Genomic DNA, 8,494 nt, shown 5'->3' with positions numbered 1-8,494 from the left:
TGAACGAGAAGCTTGCTGTGCGCTCCATCTATATGAATTTCTTGACATCAAAAGAGCTAGGGATTTTTCTGCCATTGAAATCCTTGGGCGGGCTGTTTCCGTTTGCCAAGTCCAAAGAGTGTAATATTTAAAAAATATATATATAACTTTTTTTTCCCAATAAAATTTCAGAATGAAAAAATGCTTTCAGAGTAAACATAAATGAGTAAAACCAGATATATAGTATGTAGAAAAGATAATGGACCTATGTATTTCTAAATAATATAATCTCTGGGAACTAACAACTAAGTAAAAGCTAGACAGTTTTTCTCAACTCCATGGCAGAATATGTTGAATTGCAGGAAATGTGCTTTAAAACTGCAACATTATCTCATAACTGCATGGCAAAATGTGTAGAATTGCAGGAAATTCCTTATAAAATGGCAAAAATGTCTCTCAGCTCCAAGGAGAAATTTGTAGAATTGACGGACATTGGCTTAAAAATGCCAAAATTACTCTACACCGCCAAGGGCGGGACCTCTAAAATTGTATCCACATTTTGTCCGTGCAGACGGTCCAACCGTGCCCTCTGCCACGCCCACCATCCAAGCCACTTTTTGATCCAGAAAAAACCCTGAGAGGACACAGATCGAACATGTATTATCGCACTCAGGTGAATGATTATCATATTGCTTAATGGTAAACTTAATGCTGTATGAATACATTTATGTATTAATTTCATTCAAAAGTAAACAAGTGCTTCTTTCTCAATATTGCAATGTTTCCAGATGTTTTTCAATGTAAAAATGTTTTCTGACATTTTTATTTCGATGAAGCAAGTTTCAAGGAAGTTTCAAGGATCGTGGTCCCTTCCTTTGGTTCAAGCTCCAGCTGTGTTGTGGACAGATTTCTGTGTAGCAGTTTTAGCCTGGTGAGCTTGAAGCACAGCCACCGACTCAGCCACCTTGCTGTGCTCTACCTCTATACGAATTTCTTGACATCAAAAGAGCCAGGGATTTTTCTGCCATTGAAATCCTCAGGTGGGCCGTTTCGGGTCGCCAAGTCCAAACAGTGTAAAAAAAATGTTTTCAGCTTTTTTTTTTTTCAATAACATTTCTGAATAAAAACTTAAAATGAGTAAAAACCAGACATAAAGTATATAGAAAAGATAACAGACCTATTTATTTTTTAAATAATATCATCTATAAAAACTAACAATCAGCTAAACATCACTTTATGCTGTACAAATACATTTATGTAGCCCCTTCCTGCAGTCAACTGACCAATTCGCCCTCCAGTGGCCACATGGGTGGAATGTTATTAATATTTAATATAATCCAGGGTTTTCTCACAGTTATGTTATATTCAAGTCTTCTGTAATGTATACAAAGTGTAATACTGGGATACAAACTCAAAATGGAATACATTTCAAGTCTATATCTCACATGATACTGGTGTCTTATTTTTATAAGACCATAACCATGTGTGTGAGATGTATACTTTTGTTTCAAAGTAGACTTGTTTAAGACTACCAAAGAACACTCTGTGTGACCCTGATTTAGCCCACTGCAGTAAAAGGTTAATAAGGCACATTTCATTCTATCATACATACAGTGCATTTGGAAAGTATTCAGACCCCTTCCCTTTTTCCACATTTAGTTACTTTACAGCCTTATTCTAAAATGTATTAAATAAACAATTTTCCTCATCAATCTACACACAACACCCCATAATGACAAAAAGAAAACAGGTTTTTATGAATGTTTATATTTTATTAAAATAATATACAGAAATACCTTATTTATGTAAGTAATCAGACCCTTTGCTATGAGAATCAAAATTGAGCTCAGGTGCATCCTGTTTCCATTGATATTTTTTTTAGATGTTTCTACAACTTGATTGGAGTCCACCTGTGGTACATTCAATTGATTGGACATGATTTGGAAAAGCACACACCTGTCTATATAAGGTCCCACAGTTGACAGTGCATGTCAGAGCAAAAACAAAGCCATACGGTCAAAGGAATTGTCCATAGAGCTCCGAGATAGGATTGTGTCGAGGCACAGATCTGGTGATGTGTACCAAAACATTTCTGCAGCATTGAAGGTTCCTAATAACACAGTGGCTTCCATCATTCTTAAATGGAAGAAGTTTGGAACCACCAAGACGCTTCCTGGAGCTGGCCGCTTGGCCAAACTGAGCAAATGAGGGAGAAGGGCCTTGGTCAGGGAGGTGACCAAGAACCCGATAGTCACTCTGACAGAGCTCCAGAGTTCCTCTGTGGAGATGGGAGAACCTTCTAGAAGGACAACAATCTCTGCAGCACTCCACCAATCAGGTCTTTATGGTAGAGTGGCCAGGTGGAAACCAATCCTGTCATGAGGAAACCAATCATGTCTTTGAGTTGCCCAGCCAGAGCCTGGACTTGAACCCGATCTATGCTAGGCAAGAAGCATTGGGAAATAATGTTTTGATGCTTTTTTCCAAGGGTGAGGAAGTTTATGAATACCTGGCTGTGCAGCGATTGCTTCCCATCCAACCTGACAGAGCTTGAGAGGATCTGCAGAGAAGAATGAGAGAAACCCCCCAAATACAGGTGTGCCACGCTTGTAGCATCATACCCTAGAAGACTCGAGGGTGTAATCACTGCCAAAGGTGCTTCAACAAAGTACTGAGTAAAGGATCTGAATACTTATGTAAATGTCATATTTCAGTTTTAAGTTTTAATACATTTGCAAGAAATTCAAAACAGTTTTTGGTTTGTCATTATTGGGCATTGTGTTTAGATTGATGAGTAAAACAAACAATTTAATCAATTTTAAAATAAGGCTGTAACGTAACAAAATGTGGAAAAAGTGGAGGGGTCTGAATACTTTCTGAATGCACTGTAAGTAGCCTACTTGTACTGAGGCTTGCTCATGGCTGTCACTGTGTCTGCACTGGCTCTGGGCTAGGGCCATGTATAGTGGCTTGGTGCCCACGATGCGGCCATTCATCTCCATTCATTGCCTTGGTTGCTGACGAAGCCAAAAAAAGCCCCAAAGTGGCATCCAAATACTACTGTAGACTGGTTCCATATGGCCTGTGTTGGTAGGAATATTTAAACTGAGACTGTAAATCAGTCCATCAGTGAGGCTAGCCCTAAAATAGATAGATGGTTGCCAACAGCAGATTCCATACTGCGCAATGTGTTAACCAAGGGGAGGAGGTTGGTGTGTTGTTGCAAGATAGGGAGAGGGCCCCAAATCAAATTCCAAATAGCTTGCACTGCCCCTGGGGAGACCTGGCCCATTTTAAAGCCAAGAAGAACACACTGAAGAAAGACATTGTGGCGCAACTCTACTTAAATAATATTGTAATGATGTTTCAGCAGAAATGTTTTTTTGCTCACACTGAAACATCAAGCCGACAATGAGTGGTAACTCAAAACATCTTGGCTGAAGATGTGGCTCAGGATATTATCAGGGAATGCACACTTCAGTCTCCATCAAAAGCGGACTTCTAAGGCTGGTCATCCTTTCTGACATTGAGTTGTCTCTGGAGGTCTGCAGGATGGTTGTCAGAATCTTACTTGATGCTGCAGACCTTTAGCACTTCAGGGAGAGGAAAGATGTCCAGCCCAAATGACCCAAACAAGTTGCTGATGTGCCTGGACAAAGGAGGGGAACTGAAGTTCAGGGAGGAGCACCAGTCCTCTTTTGATGAAGAGTGCAAGTGTGCTTTCCCTTTCAATGTCCTGAGTAGATTATATTAATTTCTTCATTATTTTTTAATTGATCATTATAGATGAAGAAATATGGTAAATGATTGCCTAGCACAGGGAAAATGTATCAAATGCTTGCTGAAATCCTTGCTGCACAGGGCTCCCGAGTGGCGCAGTGGTGTAAGTCAGTGCAAGAGGTGTCACTGTAGTCCCTGGTTTGAATCCAGGCTGCATCACGTCCAGCTGTCATTGTAAATAAGAATTTGTTCTTAACTGACTTGCCTAGTTAAATATAAAAAAGTCCCTTTTTCAGGACCCTGCCTTTGAAAGATAATTTGTAAAAATCCAAATAACTTCACAGATCGTCATTGTAAAGGGTTTAAACACTGTTTCCCATGCTTGTTCAATGAACCATAAACAATTAATGTACATGCACCTGTGGAATGGTCATTAACACTAACAGCTTACAGACGGTAGGAAATTAAGGTCACAGTTATGAAAACTTAGGACATTAAAGATTCCTTTCTACTGACTCTGAAAAACACCAAAAGAAAGATGCCCATGGTCCCTGCTCATCTGCGTGAACATGCCTGAGGCATGAGGACTGCAGATGTGGCCAGGGCAATAAATTGCAATGTTCGTACTGTGAAACGCCTAAGACAGCGCTACAGGGAGACAGAACGGACAGCTGATCATCCTCGCAGTGGCAGACCACGTGTAACAACACCTGCACAGGATCGGTACATCCGAACATCACACCTGCGGGACAGTTACAGGAGGGCAACAACAACTGCCCAAGTTACACCAGGAACGCACAATCCCTCCATCAGTGCTCAGACTGTCCGCAATAGGCTGAGAGAGGCTGGATTGAGGGCTTGTAGGCCTGTTGTAAGGCAGGTCCTCACCAGACATCACCGGAAACAACGTCGCCTATGGGCACAAACCCACCGTCGCCGGACCAGACAGGACTGGCAAAAAGTGCTCTTCACTGACGAGTCACGGTTTTGTCTTACCAGGGGTGATTCGCGTTTATCGTCGAAGGAATGAGGCGTTACACCGAGGCCTGTACTCTGGAGCAGAATTGATTTGGAGGTGGAAGGTCCATCATGGTCTGGGGCGGTGTGTCACAGCATCATCGGACTGAGCTTGTTTTCATTGTAGTCAATCTCAACGCTGTGCGTTACAGGGAAGACATTCTCCTCCCTCGTGTGGTACCCTTCCTGCAGGCTCATCCTGACATGAACCTCCAGCATGACAATGCCACCAGCCATACTGCTCGTTCTGTGCGTGATTTCCTGCAAGACAGGAATGTCAGTGTTCTGCCATGGCCAGTGAAGAGCCCGGATCTCAATCCCATTGAGCATGTCTCGGACCTGTTGGATCGGAGGGTGAGGGCGAGGGCCATTCCCCCCAGAAATGTCTGGAAACTTGCAAGTACCTTGGTGGATGAGTGGGGTAACATCTCACAGCATCTTTCTTTTGGTGTTTTTCAGAGTCAGTAAAAAGGCCTCTTTAGTGTCCTAAGTTTTCATAACTGTGACCTTAATTGCCTACCGTCTGTAAACTGTTGGTGTCTTAACGACCGTTCCACAGGTGCATGTTCATTAATTGTTTATGGTTCATTGAACAAGCTTGGGAAACAGTGTTTAAACCTTTTACAATGAAGATCTGTGAAGTTAGTTGGATTTTTACACATAATTTTTGAAAGACAGGGTCCTGATAATGGGACGTTTCTTTTTTTTCTGAGTTTATTTAAAAAATAAGTATATTTTTCTGCACATTTAAGCATACCTCTTGAGCTTTCTGTATCCTCCTGACTGGTGGTTCTTTTTTTTAAAGAAACTAAATATGCTTCTCCACATCTTTGCTAAAATCTGGATAAAAGATTGAAGGGAATGTGTGTCTTATTCAGTATATTTAGTTATTGATTGTTTTCTAAAGGCTACTAACTTTGCCAGCAGGCAAGCCAGCTATGATAGTTAGACAAGCTAGCTACTCTAACTTGATTCATAGCCTGAAATGGCTTCTTGGTACCTAGTTATGAGGTTGGGAAATGGGGAACCTATCTGGGCTAGCTAAAGCCAGCTTCATAAAGTTACTAAGTGGTAATTAGTATTGCAGAGAAAACAATTTTTATTATTTTTTAAACAGGACAAATCTGTGCCCTCTAAAGTTTGGTTAGCTAACAATGTCACGAAAACGATGTGGGGCTGAGGTCAGCGTGTTGTTGTGATTCTGAATGGACAGATTGTTAGCAAGGACGACAAGAAACTGCCATGTGGTTAATCATAAGTGGGTCATTTCATCTTGTTATTGATACCATATTTGTTTTGAGGTGTTTTGACTGATTTAATGTCAATGGTAATATGGCTAAAATCCTCTAGCGAGCTAACTTACAACTGTAACAATGTATTGTAGAGACAACAAGTGCTCATTGCTAATTTTTTCGTTTTCAATAAACATTGGAGACTAAATATAACTTACATGTTGTCAATAATCTAAGTCAAACTGATCTGTTTTGCCCCATAGTGGCACACACCTCGGTTTGTTGCTAAACAATCAACCCGTATATCAGCATGACACCTTTGTAATGGAAGGTCACAATGTTGGAGAGGATGACTAAGGAGTAAACCAAAGTCACTTAGAAGTAACCCAACTTCATTCTCTGCATCTCCGCGTGTCTGCAATATTGTAAAAAAACAACAGCATAAAAATAAGAGTCCCCATTGGCTAGAGATCTTTCCCTATATTGTACATGGTTTGACTCTGATGGGGTGATTTACAATTTTGTACAATAGTATTGACTGATTGCTGGAAACAGTGAACACACTTTTACAGAAACAGATCTTGTCTCTCTCTAGTCAGCAGGATGCAGATTGTGCAGTCAACCTTTCTACCTGTTCTTGATTATGGTGATACAATTTATTAAAGTGCAGCTGCTTCTACTCTTAAACCCTTGAATGTCGTTTTTCATAGTGCCCTTCGTTTTATCACGAGACAGTTGTATTATTCATCACTGTATTCTTTACCAAAAGGCTGGACCTCTTTGAAATCCCGTAGATCACATCATTATGTTATTTCTGTTTACGAAGCCCTGCTCCACAAACTTCTGACTTACCTAACATCCCTGTTAAGATTTAAAACCTGTTCACAGGGTTGGTTAACTCTGAACACTCCTTTGGTGTCTAGAGAGTTAGGTAAATCAGCATTTAATTTCCTTGCACCTTATGTGTGGAATGATCTACAATACACTTTCAAATGTGAGGAATTGGTGCGTCTAGAACATTTCAAACGGTTGTTAGGGGACCTTTTTATTGCGTCTGTTTTTTATCATTGTGTTTTGCTTTTCGTTTATTATTGTGTATAATAACGTGTATTTTATTGTGTTTATGAATGTGTAGTTTAATGTGTTTATTGTATTGTGGTGCTATACAGGGCTCATCTGGAAAAGAGACCTTGGTCTCAGTATTGATTCTCTGTCAAAATAAAGGTTAAATAAAAAAAATTGCATACATTTCTCTTCTGATGAAAATAGCTACTATTCTGTGAACAAAACACTTAAAAGTGAATTTTGTATTAGGTGAAGGTAGCTCAAAGTGGATTTTTATTGATTATTCCATCCAGAGGGAGTGGGTGCTTCGCGTCACTCGCCTAGGGACAAGACCTGTGAATTGTTTTGCTCTCCAGAGCAGGGTGCCTTTGAAAGTGACACACACCGTTTGGTGCGACGCATACCCAGTGGCGAGCGTGGTGAAACTGACAAGACATTGTCTGTCCTTTTGAGTCTTTACCTGATAAAGTCTTGTTAGGATATGTCAGTTATCCCGTGAGAGCTTTTGTGCCAAACCCACTAAGGGATTTCAGATGCCACGCTTATGGTCATGTACGTGTAGCAGCAGAGTGTAGGATGAGAGATTCTGAGATGTGAGAAGTGTGCAGGAGGGCATGGGACAAAGGAATGTGTAGTATTAGTGGGGGGAAAAAACGGTTTGTGTCAATTGTGGGGGTGCCCATGTTGCTGGGGATCATAAGTGTCCGGTGCAAGAGAGACAGGTTGGGGTTGTGAGGGTCAGAGTGGAACAGAGGGTATCATATGCTGAGACAGTGAAGAGAGTAGAGGATGATGGGTCAAGGGTGAGTAGTAGGCCTAGGCCAATACAGAGTGATATGAATTTGTGCTTCAGTTAGATTGGCTTCTTAGCATTCATTGCCATTGTTATCAAATGTACCGCAGCAATGGAACGTAAATCACAGAGAATGTTGTGGTGGCAGCTGCAGAGAAGTACTTGGGTGTACAAGGTTTTACTGCAGGAGAGTTACAAGGTGTGTTGAATCAGAGTCCCATCCTCCCAGGCCGTCTGCCTGGTGTAGGATCAGTTAGGGTCAAAGTAGTGGAATGGGGTGGTGATTTTTTTAATTTGATGAAATATTGGTATATACGTAAGTGTAGGGTTAGTTGGTGGTGCTTTTTTATTTTTGTATGGCAAAATGTAACGTGATCAACCACACACTACCACACACTAGGTAGCGGCATGCAGAAACAATGTGCAAAGCCATGACACTGTGAAGAAAATTTTATCATGTGAAGAGACAACCTTGAAAATGTTCATCTTGTCTTTCGTGTCATAAATAATCCTTGGTTCCTGCCTGTGCTTGGTAAAGATATAGAGGGGGTGACATGACCCACTCCTTAGGACCATCTGACAGAACGCCATGAATATGTTCTATAAGTTAAGATAGGAGACGGTGCCAGACACATGTCGGAACCAACCCTATGAACTATGCCTATGTAATGTGTCTGTAACCAGTATG

Source organism: Salmo salar, chromosome 19 (assembly GCF_965601325.2).
Source record: "Salmo salar chromosome 19, fSalSal1, whole genome shotgun sequence".
Lineage (NCBI taxonomy): Eukaryota > Metazoa > Chordata > Actinopteri > Salmoniformes > Salmonidae > Salmo > Salmo salar.
The sequence above is the reverse complement of the archived record's forward strand: the minus strand, read 5'-3'. Positions refer to the sequence as shown.